The sequence below is a fragment of the Sparus aurata genome, chromosome 19, assembly GCF_900880675.1.
Source record: "Sparus aurata chromosome 19, fSpaAur1.1, whole genome shotgun sequence".
NCBI lineage: Eukaryota > Metazoa > Chordata > Actinopteri > Spariformes > Sparidae > Sparus > Sparus aurata.
Genome location: NC_044205.1, coordinates 775,139 through 797,379, shown reverse-complemented (window position 1 = coordinate 797,379; position 22,241 = coordinate 775,139). Strand labels below are relative to the sequence as shown.

General features: G+C 41.9%; 1 protein-coding gene across 3 annotated transcripts in view; it reads left to right on the top strand.

The window, feature by feature from the left end:
- Positions 1 to 251: 251 nt before the first annotated feature.
- palmdb (palmdelphin b) overlaps positions 252 to 22,241 on the top strand; it is a 142,024-nt gene continuing 120,034 nt past the window's right edge. For 2 of the 3 annotated variants that reach the window (XM_030398288.1, XM_030398289.1), the window contains exon 1: positions 260 to 422. The gene's annotated coding sequence lies outside the window, so the exon portion shown is untranslated. Of the gene's footprint in view, positions 423 to 22,241 lie in introns of all 3 variants that reach the window. The other variant, XM_030398294.1, reaches the window with a different exon arrangement.

Genomic DNA, 22,241 nt, shown 5'->3' with positions numbered 1-22,241 from the left:
TATCAAATATCTCTGAATGAGAAATGGATGAGAAAAGTAGGACAGTGTATTGCTGTTTATTGCAGCATTCATGCAGCATGCACCTGTATTGTGTGTGTGTGTGTGTGTGTGTGTGTGTGTGTGTGTGTGTGCGCGCGCATTTGTGAAGCATTTGTTTGACAGAGGTATTTTAGGCACATGGTTTGGCTCTCTGACAGACACAGGGAACAGATAAAGACAGAGAGAGCCAGAGAGAGAGAGAGAGAGAGTGAAGGAGGGAGGGAGGGAGGGAGTCTTCCTAGTCAGTCTGAATCTCTCTCAGCCTACACAATCTCCTGACTCAACCTCGGGCTCAGTAATGTTGGATACGCTGCGAGAGTGATCTCTACCTTCCACAAGCAATCTGCTATCACCTGCTCGAGGACACACACAGCACACACTTGGTGAGTAGACCTCTGTATCAGTTACTGTTACCTCTGCTTCTTGCGTGAAGCTTACCCTTTCAAAGGGTAAATATTCTCATCAAATCTTAGAGAGCACAATGGTGAGATTATAACGGAGTTGTCAACTACTTCTACTATAAGTCAGTTACCCACTGTAATCGTGTTACATAATCTCCAATGAGCCACGAGGGTCTTTTGACTCTATAATCTTTTAATTCCTTAAAGCTGTTGGCTGCTTGCAGCCTTCCAGCAGGGGTCTAGCTTCAACCAACAAATACTTTTAGTCACAGATGAACACACATGCAAAACATCAGCTGAGAAGCCTACGAAATCACTTCAAGATATCTCACCATAGAGTCATACCACTCTGAAATTTCATTAAAAACTGAAGAGCTGAACATCTCATCAGCTAAAACCTGCATGTATTTGCATCTTATAAATGTATGTACACATGCATACATTTGTACGCATGTGCGCTCCCACATACATGCTATAATTCTGGGCTGCCTACGGAAACCAGTCAACCTGCGCCCTCTCCCTCCTACTCTTCCCAATGAGAACAATATATCGGCACATGTGGAGCAAGGGAGGGAAGATGCTTATGAAGTAGAGAGCTCATTTTTCACACCTATAAGGACCTGAAATCAAACTGCACCCACAGTTCCTTTAAGGGAGTAGCTCAGTTTTTTGGGAAATATGCTTGTTGGTTGTTGTTTCTATAAGTTAGATATTCTGGCGAATATCAATCTCTTGACTCTGTCCAAAGATAAAAGGTACACCTACCAACATCTCTTTACGTCACTAATGAGGCATATGTGTTTGTGTAATCTCTACACAAACAAATGCAAAAATAGCACTTTTTGGATTTGGGGGAGGGTCTAATCTTGGCATCAACATTGGACAGCGCCAGGCAGAGTGTTTCCATGTGCCTTCAGTTAATAACAGGTAGTCCATGAGCCAGGGCCCCAAATTTGGGCCATCGGTATCATCTGGGGAAACAAAGTCTCATAGTGATTTTAGGCAAGTTATACACTCCCAGTACTAGAAAAATCATGATAGCAGTGCAGGGGTGGTTGCGAAATCACCTTTTTCAGCTCATGAAGTTACTACCCTAAGATAAATTCCGTTTTTGAAATCTGGTGTATATCTGGTTTAGGCTAATGGTAGGGATATTGCCAATATTATATAATATGGTGCTTGGTATCGTTTTAAAGGGGACCTTTTAGGCTTTCATTTAAGCCCAGTACTGAATCTGTCTGACAAACACAGAGGTCACATGACTTATTTAAACCAGAAATAAAAATGGGTGAATATCAAAATACATGATAAAAACATTTTTTTAAACCACTTACAAGTGTTATGTTGACAACACTATTGAAGCAATTACTTTTTATTACAACTGTACATGCATAAATAGGCCATTTGGCCCTGGACTAACAGGGTATTCTATTTTTCCATTCTATTGGCTCCATTCTATTTTGAAGACTTGTGCTGGCTGCACAAGTCTAATTTAAGGCTCTCACAAATAAATAGTATGGGTATATTGTACATTTTCTGAATCATCAGAGTGCCTTGAGTATTTAAGTTGTTGAGTTTTGGCTCCCTGGTGTTCTTTCATGCCACAGGGATAAAAGAAAGCATACAGTTTAGGCGGAAATTGTGAGAAAGTCAGGTTGTAAACATGTAATGCGAACATGATACGACATGTTTTGTGGAAATGTGAATATAGTATAGTTTAGCCCGTGAATTTTTGCAGAAATATTTTATCCTTTCTTACTGGGCTGTAATTTCCTCCTTTAAGAAAGTGAATATGCACACGTCAAAAAATTTCTTTAAATTCTTGAGCAAGCACAAAAAGGACATTCAGATATATTTGAAAAATTCCGTTTTGGTTCACAGAGTTTTTAATTGCCTTGAAATTGCTGAATTCAGGACACCTGTGGTATGGGAGAAGACGTGCTATATTAAAGTTACTGTATTATTAAATCTTTCCAGGTTGGAATGAAGTAATAATCTGTATTTTATCCCTCTGAAGCCAATAACAAGATAATTGTTTATTAAAGGCCAATATCACCTCGATAAATTGGTGTTAAGCAGACCATGCTGTAGACTGGTAAAGGCATGTGCTGTTACGCTGTGTTCTGTTAATCCATCAGGGATCAGATTAAGGATGGAGAAGCAGGGATTAGAAATCAGGAGGACCTTTGTTTAATGGCCAGACAGACAGGAAGGTATCGGGGTCATGTCACTGGAACTAGAGTCTGGCATGGATCATAGAAACAGATAAGGGAATGGATTTTACCCTCTAAAGTGTTAGCAGCACTATGAATGGGAAAGCCTTCAAATGTGAAAAATCCATAAATCCCAACTGTTTGGTATAAATGTGTGTTACATTGTTTCCAACATGACAACTCATCTTAAGAGCTGTTTATAGGAACTCTTAAGCCTGCTCCTATTTTTGTTTTGTTCATGGTTGGTGAGAGAAACTTGGCAAGACCTGACAATTAACCTGACAACCTGACAATTACTACCTGTAATCAAACACAAGGTAACACAGATATAAACATGTCTAGCTCTTTATGGAGGTTCCTTACAACCTCTTTTCATAGGAAAAAATAAACTGACTTAGTGGATGAAACTATGAAGTCAAGATTCTGAGCACAGACTGGAAGAATTTTTTGGCTTCAACAGGCCACACAATCTGACATCACTGTGTTGGTGTTGTTCCTGGAACATTATCATTAATGTTGCTCCAGGGCAATCATTACTACTGATCAATCACATTTTTATAATGTCATAGCTTGTGACTTGGGGAAAAGCCTGGTAATATTTACACAAGGGAAAAGTTATCATTTCTAACATGTTGTTAACATTGTGAAAGTTTCTATTCAAACCAAAGCCATGATGTTTTTCTCTCAAACATAGCTGGGAGTTTTTGTTGCCTAAACTTCCAATTTCCAATTGGAGCATTCAAGTATCTGAGGTGAGACTAAACAGAAAACACCTGGTTTTGTCACCTCAAACACAGCTGGAGATGTCCTGACTTCCCATCGAAAGCATACTTGAACAAACCACACGATAAACAATTTAATGATTATTATTTAATAATAATTTCAGGCATTTTTTTTCACTCTGTTGTCTTTTTTTCTTTTCTTCAGTTAAACACACAGGTCCAAATTTCACATATGATATATTTGGCTAACTAGAGCATTGTAATTACATTAAAGCCCCTGTATGGAGTTTTTAACTGGATATGCAAAAGTCTCTGGTTTCTGCTGATGTGTCTGTGTTACCTACAACAGCAAATGAGCCCATCAGTGTGAAGATACGCTTTTTCTAAGTAGTCTAATTCTATACCTCTGAAAGGCCTTGGTCGGGTCGGACCACTGACGAAACGATTTACGGCAGTCAAACCGGAACTGATGACACTCAGCATATCTGTTTTGTTGCTACGCTAGCCATTGCTAAACGAGCTAAAACTTTTGTCATGGCTGATAATGAGACAATGAAAAGAAAAATAATTCGAACCGAAGACCAACGAAAGGCTGAGAGGGAATCTGATCAAGCTAGGGCTAAACTCGGATAAACACTGGCGATTCCTTCGAGAGATGGAGAGAGTTGCGGGGCTTGAAGGGATTCAAGTCAGATCCAGAATTTGCCCTATTCCTCCTAGACAGGTATGTACATTTTATTTCATTTATGAAATGTTTTGCGGGACGTAGTTTACAGCAATACATGAATTTATACTGTTACAACAAAGCTGGCTAACGTTACCACTAGATTAGCTCTTGATACTACACTCGTAAAAACGACAACAAACGTCTTAGATCACGCATCCATTTCAGCTGTGTGTATCAGCCCAACCGACCTGCAACGATGCATTGGTAATATCCTCTGTCATTATAAATGATTCAGTTTCTTACTTAGAACAAAACATCCATCACAATCACTGTGACTTTGCTGTAACGCTAGCTCTGTAGCACCGTGGGTAATATTTATAGCTGGGAAATTGCAGTGCAACAGCAGCATTACACACAGTGACAATAGTGCAGTCTTTGCATGTTTAGCCTATGTCCCAGACATCACGGTAAAACAGTTAGCTTACAACGTAAGATATTATGTTGGCAATGCTACTGCAGTTTTTTCCAATGCTGGGTTATTGCACTGACAATAAAATATTACTAAGGTAAGTTGACAACTAAACTAAACAGTTCTACTACCGAGTTATCTAAACTGTTGGTTGTAGGCTTACTGAACTTAGATGTATGTCTGTGTAAATTCTCATTTGTCCAGGTCAAGGCATGATTCAATTACTTAGAGAGAACTTAGATACAAGTTTTAACATTACTTTGTTTCAACGGCGGCATATTATATTACATAGAAATACAAATAGACACATTACCTCATCCATATGCACGCTGTAGATAGCTGCTAAAAAAAAAAAGTTTTCAAAGCAAGTCCCGTCTTCTTCCCGACGTTTCCAAAACAAATCTACACGCGCCGGCCAGACAAACGTCTTCACAACAGTGGGCGCTAGGGCTCGTGGGAAATGAGGTCTTCATTCCGTCAAAACACCACCGCTTTCGTCCACCGGGGCCGCCAAAATCAACACTAAATGAAAAGTCTGTACAGGGGCTTTAAATACCTTCTGTAACAGCACCAACAGACTGTTTGGCTCCATTTGCTTTGTCCTGCATTTGCATGTGCCCACAGCATTTATTAATGAACCTCCTCCTCATCTGATATTCCTGTTGACTTCAGTCATTACATTTGTCCAGAGGGAGTTCTCACTTTTACTGCTAATAGATACATTTGAATATGCAACTTTCTTTCACCCCTATCAGTTGGCTTTGACTTAGAACAAACCACCAAAACCATCCGGATTGTCTAAATCTGGTTGTGTTTGACTCTACTTGACACCAGGCATTGTTCAGCCATATTCAAGCTGTGCATGTACGACGGAGTATTTATCCAACGTGACTGACAGGTGTTGAGGATTTTCTTCCCAACATCAGTTATCATGTTATGCTGTAAATACACAGGCAGACTCTCTCATGCACACAGTGCCAGGTTGGTCCAGCTGTGAGCCAGACACTGTCTCTATTTTCAGCTGTGCTGGTTCAGGCCTACATAGTGTCAACAGGTGGATGAGCAAACCAGCAGCTTGACCTTCAGAAGCCCTTTCTCCTTCGTTGTTCCTCGTCACTCAAATTCAACCTTTATTTATCCCGGAACTGGGTTATGCCAACACAAGTGCTACACTTAAATTATCTCACTGTTCAGCCCAAAATGTACACACGCAGAGCAAAAATTACATCTCTTGGAATGCCGATTGCAAAAGAACATGTCAGTGCATCGGTAAGATTTAGAATAATGGTGGAATTCAGTGGCATAAGCAATATCATATTAATTTTAGCCACATAGACATCCCTTTATTGTGGTTAGTCTCAATGTTGATATTAAAAAGATCATGTAACACAAAGCCTTTTCTTAAACATACATTGAGGAATGAAGGCTTGTGGAAGTGTATGGGAGCATACAATAACACACAGTGAAGCATGTTTGCTCTCTTAGATCAGAAAATGTAAATCATCTTACTTGTGTGTCTAGAACAGAGGGAACAATGTAAAATATATAGTTCTGGATTCACTGCAGGCTCTGTGCTGCTAAGTAACCAGTGTAAATACAACAATGATGTTAATAAACTGCTAACATGAGTGATAAATCTGTGCATTTCTGAGGGCTACATGAATCTCATCAGAGGAAAAGGAGAGAAACTAATTGGAAATAGCAGAGAGAACCTTCGTTTCTGGTGAGTTGAAGTCCAGTCAGAGGCTGTGTTAAATACAGACACACTTTGTGCTTTGTTAGTTAGCTCACAGTTCATTTGCAGTTGGTACATTGCAAAGAGTACAATTTGTGCAAATGATTCACTTTGCATTCTGTGAGAACCCCTTTACAGAAACCTGTTGACTCTCTTATGGTTAATTCAGTGCCAGTATTTGACTATCTGGCAAAACTACTCTCATCTATCATCTCCATAATTGCCTGCTGCACCCTTTTTTAAATATACACACAGGTTGTGTTGGTGCAATTGAAATAAATAACAACAATCTTGCAGTCATGAATTTGGCTAGTTGGTATTTGACATAGACAGTTGACAGTTGTTGTTTTCTTTTAATCTCAGCATGCTTTGGTTGCTATGGCGCCGTATAAGGTGGCAGCCTGTAACAGCAGCTCCCATAGGTTTTCAAGTTTTTTCGTAGTTTTTGTTGTATCTCTGTTCTGATTCTCGCTGAACTTTGGCGGCTCTTCTCCGGAGACTGAGAGAGGACGAACACCTTTCTTTTTTGGGGCACTTTTTGTGATGTTTTTGCTAACCCTAGCAACGGAGGGTCAGGAGCGCATCATTGAGTGCATTGTTTACACACGCGACCAGCTGATTGCGCTGTGTGAACCTGCACTGCTACCCGGAGCCAGGCCTGAGGTCCTGAAGGAGCTGCTGCGGAGACGCCGTGGCTGCAGAGCCGGAGTGAAATGGAGGGTGAAGAAAAGGAGACACAGACCGGCTGTACCGGCGATCGTCATGGGGAACGTGAGGTCTCTGGGGAACAAGACGGACGAGCTCGCCGCGCTGATAAAGGCTCAGAGGGAATATCGTGAGTGCAGTGTGTTGTGTTTCACGGAGACATGGCTTCACTCAAACATCCCGGACCACAGCGTGGCGATTCCCGGCTTCAGCGCTGTTCGGGCGGACAGGGACGTGATAAGCAGCGGAAAGAAGAAAGGAGGAGGGATTGCACTGTATGTGAGTGAGAGGTGGTGTAATCCCGGACATGTTCACGTGAACAAACGTCTCTGTACCCCGGACATTGAACTGTTGACTGTGGGGATGAGGCCTTATTATTTGCCCCGGGAGTTCACATCCGCCATCATTATCGGTGTGTACGTTCCTCCTTCAGCTGATGCAGCGCTGGCCTGTGACGTCATCCACTCCTCTGTTGCCCAGATGAAGACGCAGCATCCTAACGCATTTATTGTAATCACTGGGGATTTTAATCACGTCTCACTGGACAAAACCCTCCCAACATTTCACCAGTACTGCCCCACCAGAGACTGTAACACACTGGATCTGTTGTATGCAAATGCTAAGGATGCATACAGTCCCACAGCCCTCCCCCCGCTTGGAAGATCTGACCACAACCTGGTCCTGCTGACCCCTAAGTATATGCCTCTTGTTCAGCGGCAGCCTGTCCACACTATGAGCGTGAGGAGGTGGACTCAGGAGGCTGCTGACGCACTACAGGACTGCTTTGAGTCGACAGACTGGGATGCACTTGTTGAGCCACATGGAGAGGATCTCGACAGCATGACCGACTGCATCACAGAATACATCAGGTTCTGTGAACACACCACCATGCCAACCCGGACTGTACGCTGCTTCCCTAATAATAAGCCGTGGATCACCAATGACCTGAAAGCCCTTCTTAACAAGAAGAAGAGGGCGTTCAGGTCTGGAGACAGGGAAGAACTGAGGAGAGTGCAGCATGAACTCAGGGATATGCTGAGGGCCTGTAAAGATGCCTACAGGAGGAAGCTGGAGGCCAAACTCCAGCAGAACAATGTGAGGGATGTGTGGACTGGTATGAAGCAGATCACTGGGTGTAAGGTGAGCGGCAGACAGTCATCGGGCAGCCTGGAGAGGGCAAACGAGCTGAACAGATTCTTCAATAGGTTCAGCTCACAGCCTTCTGTCGTCTCCATGACACCTCCACATAGTTGCCAACTCTCCCGATTCACGCGGGAGACTCCCGATTTTTAACCCTATCTCCCTCGATGCTCCCGGTCACAATCTTACTTGTTTACAGTAAAGGAAACAAGTAAGATTGTGTCCCTATATTTGTTGCAGTATCTGGCAACCCTGGCCTGCCTGTGTGGATGAGAAGGTGTGTGATTGTTCCTGATAAATCCCGCAATCCGGCTTTTCCGACCTGAAAATGAGGCTCTCGTGAGTCATGCAAATCAGTTTTTCTTTTTTTTTTGGGGGGGGGGGGCGTTGCGCAAGGCACGGTCGGTCGGGTATTGATAGACATAATGACATTTGATTTTGATGATGACGTGATTTTTGTCGGTTTAATATCACGAGCGAATGGGGAATTTAAGTTGCACACAGTGAAAGCACCACACCCCAAGTTATCTTGAAATCGATTATTATTGTCATTACTGCTATTTGTACCGTTGAAGTTGAGTGACTGAAATCCTCGTCATCCTATTCAAAGGCTGCAACAGGCGACTCATCGAACCGGGGTGAAGTTAGTTTCAGTTTGGATATTCTGTGGAAATCGGGTCCAGCTGAGACTTTACTGAGGTTCTCCCAGTGTCAGCAGCAGGAGGACGGTCAGCTCACCTCTCAGAGCCTCGCGCTGAATCACTGAGACTGATCTAGGGACCGTCATTAAATTACTTAGCATAAATAAATTAATACAAAATAACTGCTGTTTTTTAGAATATCTTTCATGTCATGTGACCCAGTGACTCCAAACCAGCTGCAGATTGTATCAGTAAACTGGACGAGTAAGACACCTATTGTTATTGTATTTTAGTGCTTCCTCTATTTAATATGAATATTAATATGCAGAAATTATGATGAATTATGATGATAAATATTATGAATTATTTCTCAATAGCTTCCATGGCATGTGGCTCACTGACTTCTGAAATGCTCAGGATGTTAACATATTTTCCAAACAGCAATGTCAGCTTCTACACTATTTTGTCTCATGTCTTAGATTCTGATTCTGAAATTCTGAAAATATTTTTCTTTTAAAAAATCTCACGAGTAGGTGAGATTTAAAGGGTCATTTTTCAAATTTTTTTCCGGGGGGGCATGCCCCCAGACCCCCCTAGTGTTGCTAGGTTATCAACTCAGAGCACAGCTGCTATAAAAAAAAATAGGGGAAACACTGTTCTAAGAATTTTGGACATGTGTGGTTTAAAATACAAGGCAAGAAATTATGACAAATAAATCGCACACCTGGCGAAGGAACCTTGTTACTTGGGCCGATACACCGATGAAAAAAATCTCCCTATTTTTCACAACCCAATGTTGGCAAGTATGCCTCCAGACCCCCACACACCCTCACTGCCCCAAATGCTTCCTCCCCTCCCCCCTCACTCCCCTGCTGTGAGCTCTCCTGTGCAGCACCTCTCCTCCTCCACCTCCTCCTCCTCCTCCACCTTCACCTCCTCCTCCACCTCCTCGTCCTCCACTGAAGACACCGGCAGCCTCCCCCGCATGACTGTGACTGCAGGCTAGGTTAGGAGACAGCTGGAGAGACTCCACCAGCAGAAGGCTGCAGGCCCTGACGGTATCAGCACCAGGATCCTGAAGACATGTGCCAGCCAGCTGTCTCCTGTCCAACAACACCTCTACAACCTGAGCCTGGGTCAGGAGAGAATACCAGTGCTTTGGAAGACTTCCTGCCTGGTTCCTGTTCCACAGAAGTCAACACCATCAGACCTCAATGACTATTGACCAGTGGCCCTCACATCTTACGTCATGAAGGTGCTGGAGAGACTGGTTTTGGCCAACCTGAGACCGCAGGTGAGAGCCCTGCTAGACCCTCTGCAGTTTGCTTACCAGCCCGACTTGGGAGTTGATGACGCTGTCATCTACCTGCTGCAATGAGCCCATTCGCACCTGGATGGTGGAGGAGGCACTGTGAGAATCACATTCTTTGATTTCTCTAGTGCTTTTAACACCATTCAGCCACTGCTACTGGGGGAGAAGCTGCGGGTGATGGGTGTAGACGACACAATGATCTCCTGGATTACTGACTACCTGACAGGCAGGCCACAGTTTGTCCGTATGGGCAGTGTTCTGTCTGATGCGGTGGTTAGTGATACAGGAGCTCCACAGGGGACTGTACTGTCTCCTTTCCTGTTCACCTTATACACCACTGACTTTCAGTACAACACCGGGTCGTGTCACCTGCAAAAGTTTTCTGACGACTCGGCTGTTGTTGGGTGTATAAGTGAGGGACAGGAGGAGGAGTACAGGGCACTGGTAGACAACTTTGTGGAGTGGACTGGACAGAATCACCTGCGGCTGAACATCAGCAAGACCAGAGAGATGGTGATAGATTTCAGGAAGAAGAGGAAGACGGCTTTCCAACCTCTGTGCATTCTGGGAAGGGATGTGGAGGCAGTGGAGGATTACAAGTAGAGATGCACCGATCGATCGGCAACCGATCGCAATCGGCCGATAATGCCCCTATCGGTTTTGATCGGAGTTCTCAAAATAGATCACATCAGGCCGATCAGATGACGTTTAAGTATAAAGACAGTGCATTAACTGCATGCAGGGAGGGAATTTCATGGCCGCCGTTGCCCCGCACTTTGGCCTTGATGCAGCGTGAAAAGACAAACTCATCGTACGGCCACAGTGGCCTCTTGTGCCCCTGGCCCGGTCAGCGTAGCGACCTTGCCTTTAATTACAGCCACCTGAGTGCACAGTAGTCACTTACAGTAACTTCAGTGAGTCCGCAGTTCGCACAGGTGGAGTCTCATCATCACGATGATCTCACGTGAAAGCCTCTCAAACAGCAGCAGCGTCTCAAAACAGAAGTACGAAACTTACAGCACAGCGAGCGAGCGCAGCCGGTTTTGACATGATACGTAACTGACGTATGTGGTAGGATTTAGTCTGGTAAAGTCGGAAATATATTTACAGATTCGAACTTCCCGGATCAATAACTCATAAGTGAAACCTTGTTAAAACACAAACGATGGCTCTTTTCTACCGTAGTAAGGTAGACAACGAGCTACAACCGTATGTTAATCAAAACGAGCGTCTGGACATTAACTCTGGTCTGTATGGTCAGCCAGCTGTGAGACGAGGGCGCAGGGACCGTCTACAAAGTGCAACACCGAAAAGAGAAACTACAAAAAATTCAATAACTTCACTATTATTCAGAGTGTAGTGTCACCAAAATCACTCCACACATCAGTGGTCTCCTGCTGGTTATTCTACAATTTTTTGTTTGGAAAAAATGTGCTTTGCCATAATTTGGGGGAATTTCTATCGGGAGTATTATTCAATAACACTAATATTCAGTGTGGTGTCACAAAAATCACCTCGCCCTAACCCTACTTAACAAAAACTACTTTCTAATGTAACTTTAACTTGATTTTGGTATAAAAAAAAATGTTTTAATACACAATCCATGTCTTATTATAAATTAGGATGTTATGGTATCAGTCTGAAAGGTAAATCAACACATTTTACCCAGTGGCCTTTGTGCCCTGTCATGTGGCCTTGGTGCCCCTGAAAAAAAAACTGAAGGCCACATGGACTTGCCCCTAAAATGACAAAATTCCCACCCTGACTGCATGCATTCCCACTAGTAAGCTACAGTTACTCTATGTAAGCTGAGTCCAAGTTGTCTCTAAGAGAGTCTCTAAAATGTGAGATATTGCACATTGCCTCAGCCTGCAATAAAACGGTGGTCAATTCATGATACTTTCTCATCTCCTAATTTTTATACTTAATAATACAATGTCAATGTTGTGTAAGAAGTATCATTAATTAAATATATTAAAGTTACACAAGACAACAATATAGAAGAATTTATGGATTTGACACTGTGATCGGTGATCGGCAATATCGGGATCGGCAGATACTGCTTTCGGTAATCGGTGATCGGTGATCGGCCCCAAAAATCCTGATCGGTGCATCTCTAATTACAAGTACCTGGGTGTTACCATCAACCACAGACTGGACTGGAGATCTAACACTGAAGCTGTGTACAAGAAGGGGATGAGCAGACTTTACTTCCTGAGGAAGCTGAGATCCTTCAATGTGTGCAGCAAGATGTTGGAGATCTTTTATCAGTCTGTGGTGGCCAGTGTACTTTTCTTTGCTGTGGTTTGTTGGGGAAGCAGCATCGGAGCCAACAAACTCAACAAACTGATCAGGAAGGCTGGCTCTGTGATTGGCTGCAAACAGGACACTCTGGAGGCTGTGGTGGAGAGGAGGACACTGAAAAAACTGTTATCCATCATGGATAATCCTCTCCACCCTCTCCAACTCACACTGGGCAGACAGCGGAGCACCTTCTCCGGAAGGCTGCTTCAGCTTCGCTGTCGTAGCAACAGATACAGGAAATCTTTCCTGCCACAAGCCATCACTTCATACAACAACTCTCTCACCTCTGCCTGACAGAGAACTCTGGTCTCTACTGTTTTGTTGTATATATTATTATTGTTATAGTATATTTTGCATATTTTGTTTTGTTGTATATGTTATTACTGTTTATTGTTTATAGCACACTGTGCACTGTATAAATACACTATGTATATATTGGATTCTATTTATGTTATGTACGAAGTGTTTTATTTGCGGACCCACTGCTGCTGTAACAAAATAATTTCCAAGTCTGGGATCATTAAAGTAATTTTATCTATCTATCCATCTATCCATCTATCTATCTATCTATCTATCTATCTATCTATCTATCTGTCTATCTGTCTATCTATCTATCTATCTATCTATCTATCTATCATTCCTCCAGTTCCCATCCTCCTCCCACACTGTGTATTTTCCAAACAGCAAGGCTAATTTATTCAACACTGTAACACAAGCAACACATAGTGTTTGAGCCTGCTGACACTGAACTACAAGTGGGTTTAAACAGCACTGATTGTTCCGATGTCTGTTTACATTTTTTCTTTTTTAAAGGACCTTTAGTGGCCTTTGAATGATGAGTCTTGTGTGTCAGGACTGAAGGCTGACACTGTTCTGAGAGGTTTTTATAGCTCCTCACTTTACACTATCAACTTCCCATCAAGGAGGTCAGGGTGCATTGTTGGTTCAGCAAAGTATCTCAAACTGATAAGTCTTACAGTTATGAACATCAGTGGTACTAGTGTTTTAGCAGCTGTGACCGAAAATAACTTAATTATTTTATTTAATGATTCATTTAAAAAGGGTACTAACTACATAATTCCTTACAGTTATACCTGAGAAGTATCTACGAGCTGAGCAATGAATATCGACTGTCTCCACATGAATGTGTGACATGAATGGTGTGCTGGGTTTAGGGCTGGGCGATATGGCCTCAAATCAATATCACGATATATTGAGCAACTCACCTCGATAACGATAAATGAACGATAAATAAGTAACCCCCCCTCTCCACTTTGAAGGACTGTAGAACTACACTGTAGTTAAGATTTATATTATTTATTTAGTAATTAAAAACAACTGATAAGCACACGATTGAACAGCTGAAAAGCACAGATTACTTGAAATGACAGCTGAACAATTTTAAAAGTATAAAATAACTTAAATTTCCTTCAAACACAAAGTATTAAAAATACAGTCTCTTATAAACAAATTCTAACACTTTTAGCTGGTCCTGATCGCTTCTCGCTTTTTTTATTTCTTCGAATTGAATCACGTGGTTGTACTGCAGGTGGTGGAAGAGGTTGGATGTGTTATCTTGACTTGTCGCAACAGTCTTTTGGCACAGTTTACATTTGACATTTTTTTATTTTAGATTTCTGCATATTAATATTCATATAAAATAGAGGAAGCACTAAAGTACAATAAACATAGCTGGGTCTCATTCGTCCAGTTTACTAATACAATCTGCTGCTGGAGTCACTGGGCCCCATGACATGGAAGATATTGAAAGAACTGCAATTATTTTGTATTAATATATTTATGCTAAGTAATTTGATGACAGTCCTTAAATCAGTTTCCAGCGATTCAGTGCCATGTTCTGGGAGGTGAGCTGACCGTCCTCCTGCTGCTCACACTGGGTGAACCTCAGTAAAGTCGCGGCTGGACCCGACTAGAGCTTAGAATCAAGCCCGACCCGAGCCCGTGCACGTTGTGTCCGAGGCCGACCCGACACATTGAATGTAATTATGAGCCCGAGACCGATTTAAACCCGACAACTGTTTAATACGTGGGCTGTTATAACTGACGTTCTCGACTACAATTGCGAGTTGTTTGAACTACAGAAATCTTAATGAATAATGCAACAAGTGCCGCACTTAATGCACTCGACAAAGCCGACAAATGTTATTATCACGGCCCACGACTTGTTTAAAATGGGTCCACACCTCCGACTTTCCTCCAAACTTGCTCAAAGATAATTCTACTGTTTTTATTTTTTTCTTTACATCTTCATGCTCCATGTTGCACTTAAGCTACACAATCAGTGATGCCGGTAACGCGTTACTAGTTTTGTCATTTTCCTTAGTAAAAATATATATTTTGCTTTCTTCTTGCGTCTCGGGGAGTGACGTCACGTACGCGAGAAGTCACGTTTTCCAGCATAAGGACACTCACGTGTCAGACCACGCAGAGACACAAATGCAAACAACAATGGAGGGAGGAGAGAGATGCGCGTTTTCTAGCTGGAAATACAGTCATTATTTTGAGTGAATAAAAAACAAAACACAAATGTTTGATCAATGGACCGGCCGGCCGAAGACAGTGGCCTGTTGCAGCCTTTGAACGCAGCATCATTACACAAACTGTCCGCGTCTCACAGTGAGAGTGGGTTCACTTGATTACTAACCTGGCATAGCTGGTGTTGCATCAGCGGGCGGAGTTTGCCATCAAATTAACGTAAAATAAGCACATAAGCTGGGTATATTAATCAAGTAGACCTAATGTTTGAGTATCAGATGCTTGAGAGCTACTGCTCCGCTGGATTAAATAAAAGTGGGGGGGGGGGGGGGGGGGGGGGGGGACATGTCCTCCTGTCCCTAGTGGATGTTAGGCCTATGACACCGAATATACCGACATGGGCAAAATGACGTCAGTTATCGTTGTAAATTTCGGTATCGGTAAATTTTCGGTTTATCGCCCAGGCCTAGCTGGGTTAGCCATGTTTGGATGAAAATCTAGATTTAGTCAGTTTGTGTGTGGGTGTCTAAGAGGGCTGAGCATGAATGTGTAGAGCCATATGCACCTACTCACGTACAATATAGTATTTATAACAGACTTGTATTGACATGACAGTGGGCAGGTGATCTCTTCCGTCTCAGCTCACAAAGTAAGGAGAGTGTGAAATGTGCATTGAACTTATCTGACAGTGTGTGTAGTTCTATTATTTTCCCATTTCCATGTAATCAGTTAACAAACTTACTCAATATATTTGACATTTGAATAAGTGAGTGTTTTGTATATACTTTGCATTTGGGGAACTGCATGTATTTTTAATTAAGCAGTTGTAATTCCAAAAGTCTTGGCAGATGGATGTACAAAGTATGTGATATTAAAACAAGAAAGCGTTGTTTGTACCGCCCGCTCTGACTCCTAACGGGTCACACGCTTCCAGGTTTGATGCTTTACTTACTCCTTTAGCATCACTTCTTGAAGTGCCCATGTAGAGCAGTAGTTTAAAGAGAGATAAAAGTCTAAGTCAGGGAGTGGTTAGGGTGGTTGGATGCATCATATAGTGGACTTTCCCTCCAGAGATAATTCGTTCCACAGGTCTTTTAGAGGATTCAGAAGAATCTTAATTTAATCACATATAATCATACAATGAACAATGTAGTGAAACCAGTTTTCTGCATTTAACCCTTCCCAGAGGAGCCAGGGCAACACAGTGCTAGCTCCAAATCTCAGCCAGTGTCAGTCTTGATGGTGGGGCAAATCCACGCCAGCAGAGAGAGAACATGCAAACCCCACACAGAAAGGCTCTTATAACCATGGACCTTCTTGCTGTGAGGCAACAGTGCCAGCCACCGTACCTTCGTGCTGCAGCAGGTGACTGTTCCTGGCACTTGGGACTGGATGGACCCAGTATTTTCTTTTTGGGGGGACCACAAAATCATGTTCACTGCTTTGCGACTCCATTTTGTATAGTATTGTGATTTTTCAGAAAGAATACAATAATAAAGTCACTGGACTCAGTATGCAAGGGTTCTGTGCGTAATTTTACGGGATCAGATGATGGATTAAAGAAAAAACTACAAAAAAATACCCTTGGTACACAAATGCCTTTATATCCCACATGTTTACTAAATTCTTATGATGATCCAAGAGCATAGAATGATGTTATCAGAAGAAGCAGTTCGGTTGATAAATGTAAATGGCATGATTTGAGTCAATATGTATTGTCATATTCAGTACTGAAACTCAGTTTGAATTTTTTCTAAATGTTGGGCTCTAAACAAGAGACAACTTGTGAGAAGACAATTCTTTTATAGATCCTTCGATAAGAGTAACTGAGACCGAGTTTTGATAATGGCCAGAAGTTTGTATGTCAGTTCAGTCGGATCGAAGGCAAAAAAAAAAAAAAAGCAAACATAACACAGTAAAACTTTGGTTCAGTAGTTGCTTTTACTATTATGATATGTGTCAATATTTTAACAGTTGATTGTACAACAACTTCCCTCATCTTGTTTTGTCCAAATACAAATCTCTTCTCTGTGTATACATCCCCACCAACTACACCACAGGTGTGGCTATACAGGCTGCCATCTTCTAACCATAAATTCCAATTACCTTAACGGGATGTTGAAAAGACGATACATAACACATTTGAGCAAGTATGAACCCCATTGCCTTTTAGCTGTACTGGACCCATGTACAGGGTTTGTACATATTTTTCAAGGTCAAATTCAAGCACTTTTCAAGCACCTTTAAGGGTCATTTTCAAAATTTTCCGGCACCTTATCGCTGTGGTAAAATATATATGTACAGGAATATATATACTCATGATAATTTTTTTTTTGCACTTTTTATTACAATTATGCACATTGTATCATGCTGTAAACATCTAAAATTATGTTTCATATTTGGAAAATATATGCAAGCAGTTATGAATGGGAGCATAGCCCCCCGCGCGACTCGGACCCTGCGCACCGCAGAGCGCACGGAAGTTGGCCCAAAGGATGACGGGCTCGGTGCAAAAGTGAGGACACAGGTCAACGTCTGAGCCATGGTATTCGCTGTAATGGGAAGTGCACCAGAAGTGCAAAAGGCTGAATGTGTGCCAATTTGGATTTGTTGTACTAAATCTCGCCCACTTTGACCAATCCTTACTTAACTACATGGCTGGCCTTGGAGTGACCCCACATCAGTACTGTTTCATTACATTTCTATTATTGCAACAAAAAATGAGAGTGACAACGAAAAATGCATTTCTTTTCACAGCAACGCCACCTGGTGGTACATACATATATAACACGAGCAAGTCAATACTTGGCTGTAATCTCTCTATAAAAGCAAGGAATCTCTGTCTGTCTGTCTGTCTGTCTGTGTGTGTGTGTGTATTCCTCAAATATCTCTGCGGATCAGGATCAGACTGACCTGAGAGTTTCAACATGGCTGCTGCGTGGTTCAAGGGTGTGCGACTTCGCATTTGTTTGGACCGCAATGATACGGTGAATAAATTATTTCATAAATGCCGGAGCCACCACAGTCACGTGCGCACCAGAAGCAATCACTGCACACCTTAGCCATGTGCGCACCAGAGCCAATCACTGCACACCTTAGCCATGTGCGCACCAGAGCCAATCACTGCAGAGCTCAAGCCCACGACATACCTGAAGAAACAAGCAGATTTATACCTGCAGCGGCGCGAGCTGGACCGGGATTTTGCCGGCGGTTCGGTCCCGTTCTGTTCTGTTCTGTGCATCTGAACTGACTGTTGTGGATTAATGAGATTAAACGAGTCCGGACCAAGTCTGTTCGAGTCTGATGAGATCCGGAGACGCGTGGACAACAAAGTGGAATTGGAATCTGTGGATGTTCGTGTGTAGCTAGCACAGCCCACCTCCCGAGGTGACGGACCGGATGCACCGGCACGTCCAAAACCAGATTTAGGGTAAATAATGTCTGCCACGCTTTTTTGCGAACATTGCCATCACGTTTGCTTTGTGTCTGGTGCAGGAAGAAACGGTAAAAACAGGCTTTTGTCACGAAAGTGTCCAAACAGCAAGTTTGGTTGTTGAGGAACAGGAAGTTGTGGGAGGGGCGGAGGCGGATGAATGACAGGCAACGACGGTCGGTGTATAGACAGCGATATTGAGAGTTGAGAGATTTGTGACATTTAGCATGTTTGGAGTGTATAGTTAGTGTGTTATGTAGTGTTTGGTGTAGTGTGTTTAGTGTGTAGTGGAGTCCGTTTTTTGTTTAATGAGTCAGAACAATGAGGAGAAGCTGAATGTGGAGCAGGCAGTGCAGCTCTTAATTCAGCTGGAAGGAGCACAGGCAGACCTGAGCATTGCCTGCATTTAAATGTAAATAGTTACATATATCTTTGTAAATTTTTAAAATGTATGCACAAATTTAGCAAACAACAATTTATATTTGCATTATAAGTAAAAAAAAAAAAAAAAAAAAAAGGTTAAACATATTTGTGGTTTTCACAGTAAAAAAATCTAACTTTTTCAACTCGGATTTTATGTTTTTTTTTGTGTGATTTTAGGTCCAATTTGTTAATACAGTATGTCAAAATAAAAAATAAAAAACTGTACAGTAACAGATGTGAGGTTGTGCTGAAAACAATGACACCAAGTAAATAGTTTTTAAGACACAGCCTCATTTGGCCATCCATGAAAAAGCTACTTAACCTCCCACTTTTTTACAGGAATACACTTTTCTTACGGGCACTGCACTAGTACACTGAAAACATAATAGAGACAGACTTTAGTTGGTGTCAACTACTGTAAGTGGCTTTCACAGCTCATATATATCACTACATGAACAATATGAATTATTTCCCCTGAGGTTGTGTCATCAGCTTTCTTGTTGGGGAAAAAAGGTATAAAAGGGTTTTTTGTCAGCTGCTGGACTCGTGAAGGAATCTAAAACTGGCTGTCATGAAAGATACACACAAAGATACAGTAATCCTTATAAGGCACAAACTTAACACACTGTCTTCTTGTCATGTCTTACCATGCTCAGTATACTGCCTGTACATAATTGAACAACATAAAATCCTCACTGTAAATAATATATAATTAAACATATATTTACAATAAATTGAACCTCTGAACACTTTACTTATTCATTTTTATACCATTCTTTAACTTATTGTTCTCTCTTTACTGTCCCTGATCTTTGTAATTGAATGTTTCTTATATCATAGTTATGTTTATGTATGTTCATGTTGATGTTCATGTACATCCTAAGCAAGAAGTGCTAGTGCATTTTTTGGAGTGCCAAAATTATTTTCATAACTCATCATCAGACACATCTGAAGATTTTATGTGCAAAGTTTCATGCAGATGGCACTTAAATCGTAGGAGGAGTTGGAAAAAGTAGGTTTTGGACATGTGGTGACTTAAAGACGCCATATGTAAGAATGTGGCCAAAAACGGTTACTACACTCAAATTTAAAATACTGCGGTGAGTCGTATCTGCCTCCCCCTCGACCCCCTCCCCTCCATACTCGAGGTTGCCAGAGCAGACACACAATTCTGTTCTCTCAGTAAAGATCAGGATGTATTGTTATTTATGGTTACGTTAGCTGTTGACTGGGGATGGACATATCAGATAGAATAACGTCATGCGATATACATGCAAAGACCTAAAGAGGACTCGAATTTGGCTAAGTATCAAATGTAAGATTTTGTATTGTCCAGCAGCTGCTGGCACCTGTCTAGGAGAAGTGTAGCCAATTCTGCATCCGTTTTCAAATTCCTCTCAGCTTTTAACTCCACCATTCAAATGCATCTCCTATATAGACCCTCGCTTTGCCTCGAATTTTATCTTGGCGTTTTTGTGATTCATAATGAGGTCTTTTTTAGATTTTGTTGCCTCCGCCATTGTAGCTCAGTCGTAACTGGCAACCTGTGGTTGCTCGGCAGCTGAGACTCTACTGACCGCAATGATTTGTAGACGGCGGTGGGTGGCGCCACATGCCAAAACATGATTTCAAAACATCAACATGATTTGCAGTCCTGCAAAAGATTTTTAATGCGAATATTTTGGCTGTACTGTTGGTGAGTTCAGTATATTATATGAACATTATTCCTGAGTCTCTGTGACATATTAGGATGGTTTTACGGCCAGTTGCTTTAGATTTCTTACATATTGTACATTTAACAAAGAAAAAGTGCAGCAGAAGTGGGCGGGGCCTATGTCAGAAAACCTAGCTCTATTCAGGAAATTCATGAATATGAAGTTCATGAATGTGTTCTTTAAAATGTGGAAGTTAAAGGCAAAAATGCATTTATATCCGTTATAGTGCCACCTATTGGCAGAGAGCCTCTGGATGACTTCAGGAACAATCGACTTAAGCTTGATGTTGAAAGCATTTAGTTTGACCGAAATATGAAACAATATGTGTTTTTTAGCCAGCTAGTTTCAGGCATATGGCGCTAAAATTGTAGGAGGAGTTCAAAAAAGTAGGTTTTGCATATGTGCCGATTTAGCGAACAAAATATGCAGCAGAAGTGGGTGTGTCCTATGTCAGAAAACCCCACTCTATTCAGGGAACATATGGATATGAGGTTTGCGAATGTGTTATTTAAAGCCCCTGTACAGACTTTTCATTTAGTGTTGATTTTGGCGGCCCCGGTGGACGAAAGCGGTGGTGTTTTGACGGAATGAAGACCGCATTTCCCACGAGCCCTAGTGCCCACTGTCGTGAAGACGTTTGTCTGGCCGGCGCGTGTAGATTTGTTTTGGAAACGTCGGGAAGAAGACGGGACTTGCTTTGAAAACTTTTTTTTTTAGCAGCTATCTACAGCGTGCATATGGATGAGGTAATGTGTCTATTTGTATTTCTATGTAATATAATATGCCGCCGGTGAAACAAAGTAATGTTAAAACTTGTATCTAAGTTCTCTCTAAGTAATTGAATCATGCCTTGACCTGGACAAATGAGAATTTACACAGACATACATCTAAGTTCAGTAAGCCTACAACCAACAGTTTAGATAACTCGGTAGTAGAACTGTTTAGTTTAGTTGTCAACTTACCTTAGTAATATTTTATTGTCAGTGCAATAACCCAGCATTGGAAAAAACTGCAGTAGCATTGCCAACATAATATCTTACGTTGTAAGCTAACTGTATTACCGTGATGTCTGTGACATAGGCTAAACATGCAAAGACTGCACTTTTGTCACTGTGTGTAATGCTGCTGTTGCACTGCAATTTCCCAGCTATAAATATTACCCACGGTGCTACAGAGCTAGCATTACAGCAAAGTCACAGTGATTGTGATGGATGTTTTGTTCTAAGTAAGAAACTGAATCATTTATAATGACAGAGGATATTACCAATGCATCGTTGCAGGTCGGTTGGGCTGATACACACAGCTGAAATGGATGCGTGATCTAAGACGTTTGTTGTCGTTTTTACGAGTGTAGTATCAAGAGCTAATCTAGTGGTAACGTTAGCCAGCTTTGTTGTAACAGTATAAATTCATGTATTGCTGTAAACTACGTCCCGCAATACATTTCATAAATTAAATAAAATTTACATACCTTTCTAGGAGGAATAGGGCAAATTCTGGATCCGACTTGAATCCCTTCAAGCCCCGCAACTCTCTCCATCTCTCGAAGGAATCGCCAATGTTTATCCGTGTTTAGCCCTAGCTCGATCGGATTCCCTCTCGGCCTTTCGTTGGTCTTCGGTTCGAATTATTTTTCTTTTCATTGTCTCATTATCAGCCATGATAAAAGTTTTAGCTCGGTTAGCACTGGCTAGCGTAGCAACAAAACAGATATGCTGAGTGTCGTCAGTTCCGGTCTGACTGCCGTAAATCGTTTCGTCAGTGGTCTGACCCGACCAAGGCCTTTCAGAGGTATAGAATTAGACTACTTAGAAAAAGCGTATCTT